A 19556-nucleotide genomic window follows, 5' to 3' on the forward strand; every position below is an offset into this window, starting at 1 on the left:
CCAACTGCATCCAAGCCGCCCCTGGACACACCCATGGACCCTTTTACTGCAACTCCTGCAAGTTCGACGGCAACAAGAACAACTCCTCATCTACAAACACACTACAGATATCCGACCCCAACCACCTACAATGCATCCTGCTCAACACCCGCTCGGTCCACAGGCACGCCATTGACCTCTGGAACCTACTAGACACCATCTCTCCGGACGTCGCCTTCCTAACAGAAACATGGATGAACGCCACATCAGCCCCAGACATCACCATTGCCATCCCGGAAGGCTATAAGATCATTCGCAAGGACCGTACCGGCCACACAGGAGGAGGCATCGCTATCGTCCATAAGAAATCCATCCGCATCTCAACCAGCTCAGACGTCAATCTCGCCAACTCTGAACACCTTCACTTCCAGATCCACACCGACCCCAAGACCACACTCAGAGGCACCCTCCTTTACAGGCCACCAGGACCCCGCGCACAATTTAGTGAAGACATCACGGACTTCATCACTCCACACGCGCTCCCCTCCGAGGATTACATCCTTCTGGGAGACCTCAACTTTCACCTTGAAAAGAACAACGACCGCAACACCACCACCCTTTTGGACAACCTCACCAACCTCGGACTTAAACAACTCGTCACTACCCCCACCCACATCGCAGGTCACACACTCGACCCTATCTTCACCTCCAGCAAACATGTCTCCTTCAGCCACACCACAGCTCTCCTCTGGACTGACCACCGCTGCGTTCACTATACCTACAACAAGCCCACATCCAACAACCACACCCAACCCACTCTGCAAAGAAACTGGAACAAAATCACCATCGACCAGATCTCCTCATCGCTTCTTCAAAACCCCCCAGCCCACTCCTCTAACCCAGACCAAGCAGCCACCAACCTCACCCAATGGTTATCCAACAGCGCCGACATCCTAGCACCACTGAAAAAACGACAAATCAAACTAGGCAGCAAGAAGGCCTCCTGGTTCAACGATGATCTTAAGAAATCCAAGAAACTCTGTTGCTCCCTTGAGAAGGCCTGGAAAAAAGACCCAACCACCAGCACCAAGGACGCCTTCAAAAACGCCACCCGCATACACCATCAACTGATCCGGAATGCCAAGAAAGCCGCTTTCAAGGACCGACTAGATAACAACGCCCACAAAAGCAAGGAATCATTCAACATCGTAAAGGAATTTACCAACCCCTCAGCCAACTCCAATGACATCACCCCCTCTCAAGCCCTCTGCGACTCCCTAGCCTCATTCTTCCACAACAAAATTGCAGACATCCACAACAGCTTCGACAACCGTCCCAAAGACCAACCCACCCAACCCCCTGCAGTACCCCCACCCCCCCTGAACATCCTCAATGACTGTAAGCCAATCTCCACGGAGGACACCATCCGTCTGATGAACTCTATCTACTCAGGATCCCCCACAGACCCATGCCCTCACCACATCTTTAACAAAGCAGACTCCATTATAGCACCGCACCTCCGAGACGTCATCAACTGCTCCCTCAACTCCGCAACCTTCCCGGAAAGCTGGAAACATGCTGAACTCAGCGCCCTCCTGAAGAAACCCACAGCTGACCCCACCGAACTCAAAAACTACCGCCCTATCTCACTCCTTCCATTCCCGGCCAAAGTCATCGAGAAAGCGGTCAACAACCAGCTTGCCGCATTCCTCGAAACCAACAAATCCCTCGACTCCTCACAATCCGGCTTCCGAGCCAAGCACAGCACTGAAACCGCCCTCATCGCAGCAACAGACGACATTCGAACTCTACTGGACAATGGAGACACAGTCGCCCTCATCCTCCTCGACCTCTCCGCAGCCTTCGACACGGTCTGTCATAGCACCCTTTTACAACGCCTCAGAAACGTCGGAATCCAAGGAAAAGCACTGGAATGGATCACCTCGTTCCTCACCGGAAGAACCCAGAGAGTTCGCCTTCCACCATTCAAGTCAGAAGCCACTGAAGTCATCTGCGGCGTACCACAAGGATCTTCACTCAGCCCCACCCTCTTCAACGTATACATGAGCCCCCTCGCGGTCATCGCACGCCAACACAACCTCAACATCATCTCCTACGCCGACGACGCTCAACTGATCCTATCACTCACCAGAGACCCTAACACTGCCAAAACCAACCTGCATGAAGGAATGAAAGAAGTAGCCGAATGGATGAAGCACAGCCGTCTGAAACTGAACTCAGACAAAACAGAAGTCCTCATCGTAGCCACCTCCCCCTCCGCCTGGGATGACTCTTGGTGGCCAGAGGCCCTTGGAAAAGCACCCATCCCGACGGACCACGCACGGAACCTGGGCGTCATCCTGGATTCCTCACTCTCGATGAACAGACAAGTCAACGCCGTTTCTTCATCTTGCTTCAACATTCTTCGCATGCTCAAAAAAACATTTCGCTGGATCCCCACCGAAACTAGAAAAACAGTCACCCACGCTCTGGTCACGAGCCGACTGGACTACGGAAACACCCTCTACGCCGGTACCACCGCCAAACTCCAGAAAAAACTCCAACGCATCCAGAACGCCTCAGCCAGGCTCATATTAGACATCCAGCGTAAAGAACACATCTCTGGTCACCTGAAAAACCTCCACTGGCTCCCCGTCAATAAGAGGATTACTTTCCGCCTCCTAACCCACGCACACAAAGCACTCTACGAAATCGGACCCGAATGCCTCAACACACGACTGTCCTTCTACACCCCCTCCCGCCAGCTACGATCTTCCAACCAAGCCCTTGCCACTGTACCTCGCATCAACAAAACCACCATGGGAGGTAGATCCTTCTCCTACCTGGCAGCTAAAACCTGGAACTCACTTCCCACTCACCTTCGCCTTACTCAGAACCACCTAGCATTCAGAAAGCAAATTAAAACGTGGATAATTGACACGTAATTCCCCACCCTTATTCCAGCGCCTTGAGACCCTCTGGGTATGTAGCGCGCTATATAAATTTATTGACTTGACTTGACTTGACTCTGTCACTCCTACCCCATCACTCCTACCCCAGACATTCTCTCCCCTTCCCCGGCATTTTCTCTCCCTTTCTTCCCCGCCCCTCTCCTAATCTATATTCAACCGACATTGACAAAGTGAATAGTGTTGGCCAGCTATATTTCTACTTCACTCTACTCTACTCTGCCCCACTGCACTTTGTTACAGCACTCCATGCCACTGCACTCTATGCCACTCTACTATACTATGGACCACTCTACTCTACTGTACTCTATGCCACTCTACTCTGCAACACTCTACTCTATGCCACTCTAGTCTGCACCACTCTACCCTATGCTACTGCACTCTATGCCATTGCATTCTACTCTATGCTACTTTACTCGATGCCATTCTATTCTACTTTGCACCACTCTACTCTGTGTCACTGCACTCTATGCTACTGCACTCTATGCCACTGCACTTTACACCACTCTACTCTATGCCACTACACTCTATGCCACTCTACTCTACATCACTCTACTCTACCCTAAAGCACTATTCACCACTCTACTCTACTCTGCACTACTCTACACCACTGCACTTAACACCACTGCATTCTTAGCCACTCTACATACACCCCAACACCACTCTACTGTGTGCCACTGCAGTAGATGCCACTGCACTCTACTCTACACACTCTACTCTATGCCACTGCACTCTATGCCAATGCCCTCTACTCTATGCCACTGCACTCTACGCCAATGCCCTCTTCTCTATGCCACTCCACTCTATGCCGCTCCACATGACTCAATGCCACTGCATTCTACTCCACTCTACTCTATGCTAATCCACCCTACACCACTGCAGCCTACACCACTCTACTCTAAAACTCTACTCCAGTCCTTTCCATTACACTCTACGTCACTCCACTCTACTCTATGATACTCCAATCTACGCCACCCCACACCACACCACTCCACATCACTCTACGCCACTCCAAGCCACTCTACACCACTCCAATCCACTCTACGCCAAGCCACTCTACACCACTCCAATCACACTACTCCACTCTACTCTACACCACTCCACTCCACTCCACTCTATGCCACTCCACACCACTCTACTCCAAAGAATTCCACTCTACTCCATGCCACGCTGCTTTGCAAGATGGCTAAAAGACATTGGCAAAGCCAATAGTTCTTGCATTTGCAAACCTATTGGCTTTTCCAAAGCTTGCTTTTAATGATTCTTCTCTCAAGGTCAGGTCATTACTCATTTGTAACTTCGTTTCATTCTCTCAGGAGCTGGGAAACATCATGTGTTGACCATGTTTGCTCACAGTTGAATACCTGTAAAAACATGTGGTATGACTGATCATAGAGTCTTGTGCCTTTGGTGGAGGGGAAATGAGATTTCCATATGTATGTTTTGCAACTGGTGTTCTCTGCTTCAAATGACCAACATTTTACTAAAACAGAAGAAAATTTGTGAAAGGTTTTTTAATTGATGGTGGAGTTTGCAGGCCTCTCAATCTGTCACGCGTGAGGCATGACTAGGCCTCTTTTATGTTTGAGGTCCTGCATTTGTAATGCAAAAAGGAAACTGCAAGTTCCAGATTGCAAAGAGTGAAAAAATTAAAAGCTATTTGCGTATGGGTGACACCATAGTCAGTATCAATCAATCAAATATAACTTTATTCGATTGTTAAAAAGCAATCATAAAAGTATACATAAAAACATTCCATTTAAAAAGTTCAGTAATTCATTTTACAATCACATTGGCATACAGGAACAAGAATAAAATGCTTCTAAGATCATAACATCATATATCTCAAAGTGCATCATAAAAGCATACTCTTTTTGCTGCGCATCACATTTTTCAGATACGAAATCATTGTTGCAACACACAAATGGTTGTCCAAATATTGGAGGCTAAGCCTAGCCGCACGACATTGCTGGTGGCCCATCTTTCTCAGTAAAGGCAATAAAATATTGTGTCTAATTGAGCCATAAAATTTGCAAAAAAGAACAACATGTAATGTACTCTGGGGGGGATACATCATCACAGGGGCAGGGAGGTAATTCATGCATCCAATTGTTTACTGTCGGAAAACTAACAAGTCTGTGGAAAATTCCAAATCTAAAACGAGACAGTAAAAATCTATCATAGTTATCTGGCACATAGATCAAATAGAGTTGGATATTAAAATTTGATAAAATCATTTGGTGATGCAGGACAGTAGGTTTTAAAACCTCAGATGTAACTCTTAAAGAATCCAGGAAAGCCAAACCCTCCCTCTTTAGTTCTTTGCGCGAGATGGCTGAGATATTAAAAGGATTTAGGAAGTAATCTAACTTTCCCATATCTGTTAAAAATTTACATACATAGCTCAGTCATGGTATCCTCATAGCTCCCTCTAATTTTAAAATATCTGACAAAATATCTCTATTAAGCTTAGTTTCATCCTCTGTCCATAGCCTGTGCCATAATAGCACAGGCTCCAGCTTAATTAAATCAGATATAAAGGCGAGACCCAACTCTGCATGACAGTTATAATTCGAGGTACTCTTGGGAACTGCAAGGATAAACTTTAAGAAGGAGTTTTCCACCACCTGGATAGGAGTAGGGTCAACAAGGCCCCACACTCCACTGCCATAGGTTGCACCAGACACACATTTGGCTTTATAGATTTTAATTAACTCCACTGGGGGTCTGGTGCCATAGGTTCTTTGAGAAATTCTTGAGGGCAGCAGTCAAGCGAACCAACGCAAGTTTTTTCGCTGTCACTGCCTGCGACCAAGAATCACTCTGAGTAAACAGTATACCCAGGTATGAAAATTGCTTAGTGGATTCAAGCTTCTGTCCTGCTATAAAAATTGCCTTCTTAGGCTTATGGTACCTGCCGCAGTGCATGGTGAATGTTTTAGATGTATTAACTCTCAAACCCAACTCCTTCATGAAGAGGAAAAAGCTGTCCACCACACGTTGGAGTCCCACTTGAGTACGTGACATTAATACAGCGTCGTCAGCGTACAAAAGCGCCAGGATTGGGCGGCCGGCAACATATGGGGAATCTAAACTATTATCGCACAGGTCTTTTTCCAATCCATTAATGTACAGATTAAAAAGGAAGGAGGCCAAGACATAGGCCTGCCTGACACCGCTCCTGATTGGAATTTTATCAGTGCGTTCCCCCTTCAGGCCATAACAAACGCGGGCTGAGGCGTCATTATAAAAACGTTTAAGATAATAAATAATGTTTTCGTCAACCTCAAATTGTCCCAGTAGTATCCACAATTTGGAATGAATCACACAATCGAATGCGGCCGAGTCGGTATGCTTTTCATCCAGCATCAGTTTGCATGCTAGCACTTTCAATCTCGTACTTCCTTTGGGATCTGTATATCTACACATTCCAGAATGCAAAGTGATAATGCTAAAAAGCCAGGAGTGGTTGATGGTGACACCCTTGACATGAGCATAGCCTTTTGTGCAGACACATTTTAATTACATTTTTAGTTTGAGCCTAAGCCAACGCACATGCGTTGTTCTAGCAAACTGGTGTAGTAGAGTACGGAAGAGAAGCCACACCAACTCTCCTCCCATATTCGTCATTGGCTTCTGTGTTTGTCCTTCGTAAATGCAGGCTTCTGATTATGTAATCGATATGTTAGTCCCTCCTTAGTACCGCCTTTTCTTTATTTGTATCCTTCCATGGTTACTTGCCTATTTACTTCGGTTGTTACGGTACATGTTATTTAGTCTTGTAGGCACTATTTTCTTCATTTAGTTTCTCTGCCTGCAAGCACGACGTGCTTTGCTTACATTCAGTGCACCATGCGCCATTTTTAGAAATCTTTGCTGTTGTGTGCGCGCCTGCATGTGTTACTTATACAGCCCCACTTTTGTCTGCTCAGACTGTAAATGGTTTGCCATTATGGGCAATACAAGCCCAACATTACTCCCGCCCTTTCTCCTCCCACCTCGAGTCAGGGGCGGATTGGCAAGGCGGGCATTCGGGAATGGGCCGAAGGGCCGGTGCCTCAGTGCCCTTTGTGGGCCGTTTTTTTTCTCCCCTGTCCCAGTCCACAGAGAGTGGACTAGGAAAGGGGAGAAAAAAACCGACCCACAGAGTGCACGGAGACAGAGACTGAGAAAATGAAAGCAGCCTCGCTGTGCGGCCAGACAGCGATTGTTAGCTGTGGGCTCTCCTTCACCCCTGCCCTGCCAAGCAATCAAGCTGAGGCTGGGCTGGGCAGGGGTGATTGTTTGCAATAATCGGCCTCCTTGGCGCCCATGCAGCCCAGAAACGGTGTTAGTCTTAACATCTCGCCCACAGCCCTTCACATTCAGGGCATAGTGGGCGAGGAAAATGGGTCTTGCTGTGGGGGCCTGGTGATGTTTGGAATTTTTTTGTTTTATTTATTTATTTATGCGATTTTATATAGCGCGGACTTTACCGAAGGTGTCAGAGCGCTTCACACTAGGAACAGCAATAATACATGAGGAGAAAATTATAAGTGGACAAATTACAAAAGCAAACGTTAAGTTACATGAATCAAAAGTGACAATAGTGAGCAACCAAAATACAAGAGGAGCAAACGATACATTACAGGAGGAAAGTGATATGTGTGCAGGTTACAAAAGCGTACAAAATACAAGTAGAGGAATAATACTGCAATTAATGGCAGACACTCCAGCTCAAGAACCAACGTTACGTAGGCAATGGTGGCACTTGTGCAAGTATCTAAAGCAAACAAAGCGAGAGGAGCAAACAGTGTGTTACAAGAGAAAAGTGACTTGTTCAAGTTACGAAAGGGTACCATACACAGGTACAAGGGTAATACTACAGTAAATAGTAAACACTCAAACTGCCAGAACACACTGGGAAGGCACTTCCCATGCACCAGCTTCACCTCAGCCTCCCCCCTGGCTACCTTGGATGACCCAGAAAGCTGTGTTTTGTGCTCCCCTGCCAGGACATTTTCCCAAGGCCTGGAGGGTTGATTAATTAACTAATTGCAGGGGCCTTACCTCTGTTCATGTGCTCCTGAGCTGAAGGTCTGGGGAGGGCTGAGTAGGTTAGTAATAGCAGGGGCTTTGCTGCTTTTCAGGTGCTCCTGTGCTGGAGGGCTGGAATAATTTTGTGACAAAAAGGGGCCTTGCTATTTTTTTTAGTTGCTCAGCATGTAGGCCATTGTCACCTTGGCCCTGTGTCGTGTGCAAGAACAGTATCCTCCCACTTTCATTCCTTGTCTGTGCAAATGGTGTTTCATGAAAGGGCACGCCCCTTGAATGTGGGCCACGCCCCTTAAATATGGGCCACGCCTCTTTAATGTGGGCCACTTTTTTCGTCAGTGCCCGGGCCGAATTGTGATCCCAATCCGACCCTGCCTCGAGTACATTGCAACAGCCCTTGCAATTTACAGGTTTTTTACATCCTGTCCCCGCCTGTCTGCAAGTGCCTGGGTACCCTTCTCTTCCATTCCCTGACATCACCCAGGTGGAGGGGCCTTTTCAAGCATCCAAATTCGAGGAGGGAATTGGAAGATTTTGAAGAACTTGCCATGGGGGTTTAGGTCAGTTCAAAGTAATCTTTTAAGTAGTTCCTGTAAGGCAATCCTCAGGCAAAAGTTGCAGACGGCAGCCTGGCTTGGGGGTTGGTACGAAGATTTTCCATGCAGACCAGTGTATCAAAAAGATTGACATCACTGACTTTGTACCAGCCCTGATAGTCAACCATTCAACCAGCAGTACAGGCTCCAAAGGGCGGCTTTGTTGATGTGGTTTACGTGTTTACTCAGATGCTTTAATAAGTAATAAATGTGATTAGAATAACATCATGCAGTAGGAGAGTTGCAGTTGTTTTTCTCTGTCGCCCTGTTACCTCTCTTGGCTCCAGACTCAGATCTCACTGCTATTTATATATTGTTCTGTTTGTATGCTTCCTATCCATTCTGAGACCTCCATACTCACTTGGCAGGCTAGAAGAACTGAAAGTGGAAAAGAACAGGGTTTCTCCTGATATCCCCGACCCCACTCTAAACGGTAGAGGTTCTGCAACCAATAAGTGAATAAGATTATAAAAAATGTGAAAGATGAAAATATTGGACACATATTCAGCTCTGTAATTTTTCTGCGGGAATGTTTGTAAAAACCTTTCTTCATGAGGATGTGGCTAACGGCCAGAGCTGCCGACTTTGGAAGTGGGGAACCGAGCTCAACATCCTTTGAGCGATTTCCCCAGAATCAATCTCCCTGTGCCTACCAAAAATGATTTTGTCCTGATGTGATGTAACTGGTGCTCATGTAAAGCACTCCAATACCTTCTGGTCGACTTCGCGCTATATAAAACTACAACTCCACATCTTCCCCATAAAGAAAAAGTAAGTATGTGGCAGGATAAAGGTGGTCAGATGCCAGGCACCCTTTGTTCAGGACAGAAAAGGTGTTCCTTTCCTACTTCTTTCTGCTTTTCCAAATATGCTTCTCTACCCGCCTCGGTGCAGCTGTTGTGGGCACGTTCTACTTCTTACTGTGGCAGATCATGCAACACACCTCCGTACCCGTTCTGGATTTGCACAGAAGGCATGCCCCTTGTGGTCCTGTGCGGAGACCTGGTGTCATTGAATCATGTGAGCAGGAAGCTCTTCCTCACCACCACGGTGGCACCTAGGAAAGGAGATAGTTTGTCTTCCAATATAGCTTTGTGTTTTTTTCTCTTAAAGTTCCCCAGCGTGAAGCGAGGCTGGGGAGGACAGTGGAAAGGGGTCTCTGGTGTGGCATTCCTGTCACTGGATTGTCTCTTGGTTTTAAACTCGCCTGCCCCCTCTACCCAGAGTCTTCAGAAGGCTGTTTGTTCACTGGTATGAATTCCTCTCAATAGAAGAAGAAGAAGAAGAAGAAGAAGAATATGTTAGTTGATTTGTTAAAATCATTAAAGGGTGGAACTTACCTCCATATGATACATCAGCATCTTTGGAAAAACTACATAAAACAACATCATTAAATCAGCATAGAACAACATAAAACAACACAAAACAACACAAGCCCCCATGTCCTCTCAATAGATATTCTTGAATTACCTTCATGATTAAGTTCTTTCTCAGGCATGGAAGGTGTTTGCTATCGTACAGACCCTTTTTCTTATCTGTTAATGCCTGAACTTGAACCTTTAATACTACCTTCATCCTACCTCCCTTGTGACGCTCATCAAAAAAGCTTATGAAGGACCCCCAGGAGCCCTCCTCCGAATTAGGAACATCCTTTCTAGACTTCTTCGTCTGTGTTTGATGCTCCCTTTGGCCTTGCTTGTTGCTCATTAACTCTATTGCACTTCCATTGGTGGAGTACTCGCTGTCCAATGTAAGTACTAGAAATTAATGAAGGAACTCCTTTTGACATCCAATATTCCTGGGCAGTGTCTCCACTTTGATCCCTGGTTCGCCCCCCTTCCCGCTTTGGTTGAATATGTTGCAGCCTGCCTTCTCTTCTGCGGACTGTACCCCATTCTGTCATTCCATTTCAAGGGTCTCCAGCGTCTGTTTAGGAGGCTATTATTAAACATAGGAAAAATAGACCTACATTTATGTTGTAAATGGAGCTTATGTTCATTGTAAGGGGTATTAATGAAAATACTGCCAAGGATTTGGTCAACTTGGACATACATTTGATACGCCCACCTGAAGGTTCATTGGCTTTTGATGAATGAGAAAATGAATTTCATGAAGCTATGCATTATTCACTGTGTGCCCTATGAACTGTGCGCCCACTTTTCAATCGGCATGTTCCCTTATTCCTGCCCGACTGGATTGCCATCCTAATTCCATCCTACAACAAGACACGCAGCCTCATCATTTCCTTTCATGTACAAGCAGCCAAGTTCCACTTCTACTCCCATCACCCTCAAGGCAAGTGAAGGTTTAAAAAATAATGAAAAGCAGACCTTGAGCCGCTCTCTCTGGTTTCTCTCTTTCAGATTTTCTAGTGTTGCGGGGCCTTCTCCAACACTTCAAGGCATTCAGGAAATGAGCACAACATCCCAAAGCGATGTCCTCGCTTCGGTTCGGTCACAAAACTCTTTCGGCAGGTGGAAAATGTCACCCTACTGTTTGTCAGGCGACACCAACCTTGATGCGGTATTGACAACCCTAGGCAAAAATTCTCCCAGGCTCGACGTACCCCACCGTTTACCTTGATTCGCCATATACTTCGTATCAGACTGAGGATCCTTTATTGGGGAAGCGGGCCTTTGACGTGGAGGGGGTAAAGTTAGTACTTGTTCTTCCCCAAGATCTATGTGCACGAGCCCTATTCTGTTTCTTAGTGTCACCCAAGATATTTCTTGTGTTCATGTTTAAGGCAGCCAATGTCTTTGGATGACAGACATATCCTAAGCCGGCATTCTCAGTCAGGTGAGAATGGGAGAGTGATTAACTTATGTAGGGGGCTCCAAGATGCATTTTCCCTTTCTTTGCTACATTGTGTGTTCATTATGATAATGTTGTTACAACTGCTTTAAGATTGAGGGGGTGGGGTGTGCAGCACATGGTGAAGGATACTTTCTCCAAGAGCTCTGGTGCAGCTCCTTTGTTTCCAAGAGGTGATCCGCGACTATGCCCGGTGGACGGATGCAGAATGTGGCAGAAGCAGAAGTGCACCTGGAGCTAGCGGCTCTGGTCAGCAAAATGAACTCGCAGGCTCCTGTTCATGTGTGTAGGGTGTGTACTTCCAGGGGGAGCAACAGAGATTCAAGGTGTGTCCTCAGCAGAGCCTCGCCACGTGGCTTGACGTGGGATCCACATGCACCACCAACAACACAAATGTTCTAATCCCCGAAGGGCTCTGGTTCAAATCCTGCATCTCACCAAGATTGCCAGAGCCCCATGTGTGGCTCGGAGAGCCGGCCCAGGTTGGCAAGGAAGAGATTCAGGTGAAAAGCAGGCCAGCACAGATCTGGTGGGCTAGAAGCCCCGACCACTGGCGGCTGCAGCATCAACAGCATCCCAAAAGCATTGTTACAGAGGGGAGCTGTGAACATTGCAGGTCTCTACAGTGATCTGCTGGGAAGACCTACCTTGGAATTTTAGTATGCTACATTTTTAGGTTGAGCCTGGGTAACACATGCGTTGCTCTGTGGTCCGTGCTGTATTGGAGTATGGAAAAGAAGCCCCGCCCACTCTCCGCCCATATTTGTTATTGGCTTGTGTCACTGTCCTTCATGAATGCTGGCTTTTGATTTGTTTATAGGCTTGTCAGTCCTTCCTTAGTATCACCTTGTCTTCATTCGTAACCTCCCATGAGGACTGGCCCTTTTACTTTGGTTTTTACACAGTGAGCCTTTTTAGGTCGAAGCCTGCATTGCAGGGCATGGCCCTGCTGCAGGCAAAGACCTATTGTGAACAGGGGGATTTCAGTACTGCGTGAAACCACGCCCCCTTTTTCCATTGGCAGGCCTCTCGAAACGGAGGCCTGCCATTGGAAAAAGCTCCTGTTTAGCAGATTTCTCTGCTCTGGATCCCACCTCTCGAGGACTCCATGACCTGCCTTACGGTAGCACGACAATATTTTCAGAAATATTACCTTGGCAACCATGAGGCAGGTCAGGGAGTCCTGGAGGGGCGGGAATCAGTATCGTGCTGCAAGTAACAATTATCACAGCATGAGTCCCCACTTATCACAGCATGTCAACAGGCGCCCGGCTGCTGGAGCACTCAACTATAATTAATGTGCAGTTGAGTGCTCCAGCAGTGTGGGGCGCCTCTCTGCATGCTGTGATAATTATTACTTTGGGGCCTCATGCTGTGATAATTAGGGCGGCATGCTCTATTTGCAGCACTGAACATTTTCAAAGAAGGCGAAGCAGCAACATTCATTGGAGACACTCACCCTCACACCCTCACCCCCCTCACTCGCCCTCACCCCCTCACACCCCCTGACCCCTCAAACACCTCCTCACCCTCACACCCCCTCACTCTCACACACCCTCACACACCCCCACCCTCTCACCCTCACACACCCTCTCACCCTCACACCCCCTCTCACCTTCACACACCCTCTCACCCTCACACCCCCTCACCCTCACACCCCCTCACCCTCACACCGCCTCACCCTCACACCACCTCACCCTCACCCTCACACCCCCTCACCCTCACACTGCCTCACCCTCACACCCCTCACATTCCCTCACATACCCTCACTCACACCTCACACCCCCTCACCCTCTCACCCTCACTCACACTCACACCCCCTCACCCTCACACCCCCTCACTCACACACCCTCACCCCCTCACCCTCACACCCCCTCACCCAACTCACCCTCACACACCCTCACTCACTCTCACACTGCCTCACCCTCACACCCCCTCACACACGCTCACCCTCACACCCCTCACATACCCTCACATACCCTCACACACCCTCACACCCTCTCACCCTCACACCCCCTCACCCTCTCACCCTCACTCACCTCACACCCCCTCACCCTCACACCCCCTCACTCTCACACCCCCTCACCCCCTCACCCTCACACCCCCTCACCCCCTCTCACCCTCACACACCCTCACTCACTCTCACACCCTCACCCTCACACCCCCTCACACCCCCTCACCCTCACACCCCCTCACCCTCAAAAACCCTCACCCTCACACACCCTCACACACCCTCACCCGCATAGCATAACAAAACATAGCATAACGAAACATAGCATAGCATAGCATAACAAACAAAAGCATAGGATAGCAAAAGCACAGCATAACAAAACAAAGCATAGGATAGGAAAACAAAACATAGCATAACAAAACAAAACAAAACATAGCATAGCAAAACACAACAAAGCATAGCATAGCATAACAAAACACAACAAAACATAGCATAGCATAACAAAACATAGCATAACAAAACAAAGCATAACAAAACAAAGCATAGCAAAACAAAGCATAGCAAAACAAAACATACCATAGTAAAACAAAACATAGCATAGCATAACATAACACAACAAAACATAGCAGAACAAAACATAGCATAACATAACATAAAACAAAGCATAGCATAACAAAACATAGCAAAACACAGCAAAACATAGCATAGCATAACAAAACAAACCATAGCATAACATAGCAAAGAATAGCAAAACAAAACATAGCATAGTAAAACAAAACATAGCATAGCATAACATAACACAACAAAACAGCAGAACAAAAAGCATAACATAACAAAACATAGCATAACATAACATAAAACAAAGCATAGCATAACAAAACATAGCATAACAAAGCATAGCAAAACACAACAAAATATAGCACAGCATAACTAAACACAACAAAACAGCATACATATCAAAAGACAGCATTGCAAATCATAACAAAACATAGCATAGCATAGCGTAAGAAAACACAACAAAACATAGCATAGCATAACCAAACACAACATAGTATAACAAAGCATAGCATAGCATAACAAAACATAGCATAACAAAGCATAGCATAGCAAAACAAAGCATAGCATAATAAAGCACAACAAAACATAGCATAACAAATCATAGCAAAACACAACAAAACATAGCATAGCATAACAAAGCATAGGATAGCAAAACTAAACATAGCATAGCATAACATAACAAAACAGGATAGCAAAACAAAACAAAACATAGCATAACAAAACATAGCATAACATAACAAAGCATAGCATAACAAAACAAAGCATAGCATAACAAAACAACAAAACACAACAAAACATAGCATAGCATAACAACACACAACAAAACATAGCATACATAACAAAACATAGCATTGCAAAGCATAGCAAAACTTAGCATGGCATAACAAAACACAACATAGCATAGCCTAACAAAACAACGCTTGGCATAGCATAACAAGACATAGCATAACAAAGCATAGCATAAAAAAGCATAGCATAACAAAGCATAGCATAACAAAGCATAGCATAACAAAACAGCATAGCAAAACAAAGCATAACATAATAAAACAAAACATAGCATAGCATAACACAAAATAGCATGACAAAGAATAGCATATCAAAACACAACAAAGCATAGCATAGCATAACAAAACACAACAAACCATAGCATAGCATAACATAACAAAACATAGCATAGCATAACAAAGCATAGCATAGCAAAACATAGCATAGCATAACAAAGCATAGCATAACAAAGCATAGCATAACAAAGCATAGCATAACAAAACATAGCATAACAAAACATATCATAACAAAACATAGCATAGCAAAACAAAGCATAGCATAGCAAAACACAACAAAACATAGCATAGCATAACAAAGCATAGCATAGCAAAACACAACAAAACATAGCATAACAAAACAAAGCATAGCATAGCAAAATATAGCATAGCATAATAAAACAAAGCATAACAAAACATTGCATAGCATTACAAAACATAGTATAGCAAAACAAAACACAACAACACATAGCATAACAAAACATAGCAAAACACAACAAAACATAGCATAGCATAACAAATCATAGCAAAACACAACAAAGCATTGCATAGCATAACAAAACAAAGCATAGGATAGCAAAAAAACATAGCATAGCATAACAAAACAAAGCATAGAATAGCAAAACAAAGCATAGAATAGCAAAACAATACATGGCATAGCATAACAAAACATAGCATAGCATAACAAAACATAGCATAGCATAACAAAACACAATAACACACAGCATAACAAAGCATAGCAAAACACAAACATAGCATAGCTTAACAAAACACAACAAAACATAGCATAACAAAACAAAACATATCATAGCCTAGCAAAACATAACATAGCATACCAAACACAACAAAACATAGCATAGCAAAATATAGCATAGCAAAACAAAGCATAACACACACAACCACGCACACACAACCACGCACACACAACCACAAACACACAACCACAAACACAACTGCACACACAACTATCTACCTATTTATCTATCTATCTATCTATCTATCTATCTATCTATCTATCTATCTATCTATCTATCTATCTATCTATCTATCTATCTATCTATCTATCTATCGCCCTCACTCCTATCAATCTATCTATCTATCTCCCTCACTCTATCTGTCTATCGATCTATCACCCTCACTCTGTCTATCGATCTATCACCCTCACTCTATCTGTCTATCTATCTATCGCCCTCACTCTATCTATCTAATCGCCCTCACTCTATCTATCTAATCGCCCTCACTCTATCTGTCTATCTATCTATCTATCTATCTATCTATCTATCTATCTATCTATCTATCTATCTATCTATCTATCTGCCTCACTCTATCTATCTTTTGCCCTCACTCTATCTATCGCCCTCACTCTATCTATCTATCGGCCTCACTCTATCTTGCTATTGCCCTCACTCTATCTATCTATCTATTGCCCTCACTATCTATCTATTGCCCTCACTATCTATCTATCGCCCTCACTCTATCTATCTATCTATCACCTTCACTCTATCCATCGCCCACAGTCTATCCATCGCCCTCACTTTATCTGTCGCCCTCACTCTATCTATCGCCCTCACTCTATCTATCGATCTATCTCCCTCATTCTATCTATCTATCTATCTATCTATCTATCTATCTATCTATCTATCTATCTATCTATCTATCTATCTATCTATCTATCTGCCTCACTCTATCTATCTTTTGCCCTCACTCTATCTATCGCCCTCACTCTATCTATCTATCGCCCTCACTCTATCTTGCTATTGCCCTCACTCTATCTATCTATTGCCCTCACTATCTATCACCCTCACTCTATCTATCGATTGCCCTCACTATCTATCGCCCTCACTCTATCTATCATTCTATCTATCTATTTATCTAGATACGGATCGCCATCACTCTATCTATCTGTCTAGCTATCTATCGCCCTCACTCTATCTATCGCCCTCCCTCTATCTATCTATCGCCCTCACTCTATCTATCTATCACCCTCACTCCATCTATCTATCTATCTATCTATCTATTGCCCTCACTCTATCAATCTATCGCCCTCACTCTATCTATCATTCTATCTATCTATTTATCTAGATACTCATCGCCATCACTCTATCTATCTGTCTAGCTATCTATCGCCCTCCCTCTATCTATCTATCGCCCTCACTCTATCTATCTATCGCCCTCACTCTATCTATCTATCCCACTCACTCTATCTATTGCATCACCACAGCATTACTCAGCACCACCACAGCATCACTAAGGGGCACAACAACATCACTATGCGCTACCACAGGATCATTGAATGCCACAGCATCACTAGTCGCCACCACAACATCACTCAGCGCCACCACAGCATCAATCTGTGCAACCATTCAACAACTGGGTCAAATATGTTCTCTCAATGTTTCAAGCTTTATAACAAATGTCACAAAAAGAGGTTAGTATTTCACTTCTGTTCTTGGATTTTCGTCACAATAAAATACACTGAACATATTCTTCACAAAAGTTATTTACAAAAGTTTAAGCTATTGCCATTATAAATTACAATAACTTTTATTTAAATATTAATTATTAAAAAAATGATAAGCCATTGTTATTTGTAATATCAATACATCCAAGTCATGTGAATACAACACATATTGCATTACAAATGCTATAGGTGTCACAAGGTATAACTATTGGCACTGTAAATGACAAAGCTATTATTTTTGCTATTATCAAAACCAACACATAAATAAAAAATGTGTCATTTACAATACCAATAGCTCAAACTTTCCTAATGCGAGACCTTATGCATTGCAAATGCTTGTTTAGACTGTAAGCTCTATTTTCCTTAAATAGTTCTCCAGCTGCAAGCATGACATGCTTTCCTGCAACATTCAGCGAGCCATGCGCGCTTCCACTTTCTAAGCAGCCTGGGACAACACTTCTTTGAATAGGTCTCGCATTTACAAGAGCTTGAGCTTTTGGCATTGTACATGACAATGCATTTTATCCACCAGTAACAGCTGCAATATGCTGACTGGTCCGATACAAATCAGATTTGCTTTCAAATCTGACTTTCTAGTAAATTAAATCGACCAGAAACATTTCTTCGGTTCTAATTTAGATAATCGTAAAAGTACAAGCAAGCAGTAGAACAAAAAGAACAATTACCCGCTCTCCTATTTTAGGCAGTCCTGTAAATCTATGGGAAAAATTAAATATTTCTGAGAATTCTACTTATCCTACTTCCATCTATATGCAGGACACATTTTGGGCAAAGAGAACCTTCCTTGACATGAGACGGCATGAACATGAATCAACAAAATTAAGTAAGCCCAACATATGTATAAATATAGGCCTAAAGACTACACCTTTTACTGAACCCTATCTACTATGCAGAATCTGCCATAAGAGCTGGGCTTTCATTTAGATTCAGGTCGGGAACATATCGCCGTATGTTGGGTTTTCCCAGGGTCAGTATGTCAAAGTTAGTTAGCATTGGCTTTTGCTCTCCAGATGCTGCCTCAAAACAGGCGTTGCTGCATTTTATGTTTGTTTGTATAATTTATGAATTATACTCCAAAAGGTTTCTAATTCCTCTTGTGAAACAAATACATTTTAGAAGATGTATTCCAGACCTACAATTTTTACAGCTACTCAGTGATGATGAGGTCTGTTCAATGGTAAGGTCTTTCCTTAAATGTATAGTGCAATGTCGCAATTCTATGGGGGATTTAGGGCCACATGCATCAAACTCCAAATTTGCGATTTCTAAATAGCGATTGTTAAGAAATCGCTATTTGATAATCGCAAAAATCTATGCATTAAAAAATGTGTGTATTTTTTGCGATTCAGTAAAATTTGCTAACGCTATTAGTGGGTGCGTATTACAGAATCGCAAAAAGCAAATCCGCAATTACCGAATTGCAAATGGCAATTTGGAAATACCGATTCAGAATGATGACATCACAACCAGGAAGTGATGCTGGAATTGCTCACCGCTGTGTACTGAGAGAGACAGAGGAGGAGGCAGACTGCTGGAGCAGAGCAGAAGGAAGCATTTTGGAGACCAGAACCTGTGCAATGACACCAGCATGGCTTCTGGAACAGGTGACAAGAAAGGAGAAAGGCCCAAGAGGAAGCTGAAATTCAGCGACACAAAACTTGAAGTCCACATTGAGAAAGTCATCCAGAGCCATGACAAACTGCTTGGCAAGCAGATACTCCAGGTCCCAGAGTCAGTGAAAAGGAAGAAATGGCTTGGGATCAATGCTGTGGGGGTCACACAGTGCTCCATATCAGACTTACGCCAGCCCTGGGATGATCTGTAGAGCCATGGAAAGGAAAGGGTGGCCACAAGGCTTGCTGATGCCAAAAAGACAGGAGGGGGACCATCAACAGAAACTGCCAACACACCCCTGGAGGACATGGTGGAGTCAAGACTACAGCCAGAAGCAGTAGTTGGTGTAACACAAATTGACACCTCGGAACAGGCCGGGACTTCACAAGGTAAGATCCATGCAAATTATCATTCATTGTTAAATCTCCCCTCTATGCAGATCAGGCTTAGTGTAGTAAATCTGACTCCAGTCCACATTTTACTTGCCACACCCAAATACATTATGGTATTAGCAGACAG

The sequence above is a fragment of the Lissotriton vulgaris genome, chromosome 11, assembly GCF_964263255.1.
Source record: "Lissotriton vulgaris chromosome 11, aLisVul1.2, whole genome shotgun sequence".
NCBI lineage: Eukaryota > Metazoa > Chordata > Amphibia > Caudata > Salamandridae > Lissotriton > Lissotriton vulgaris.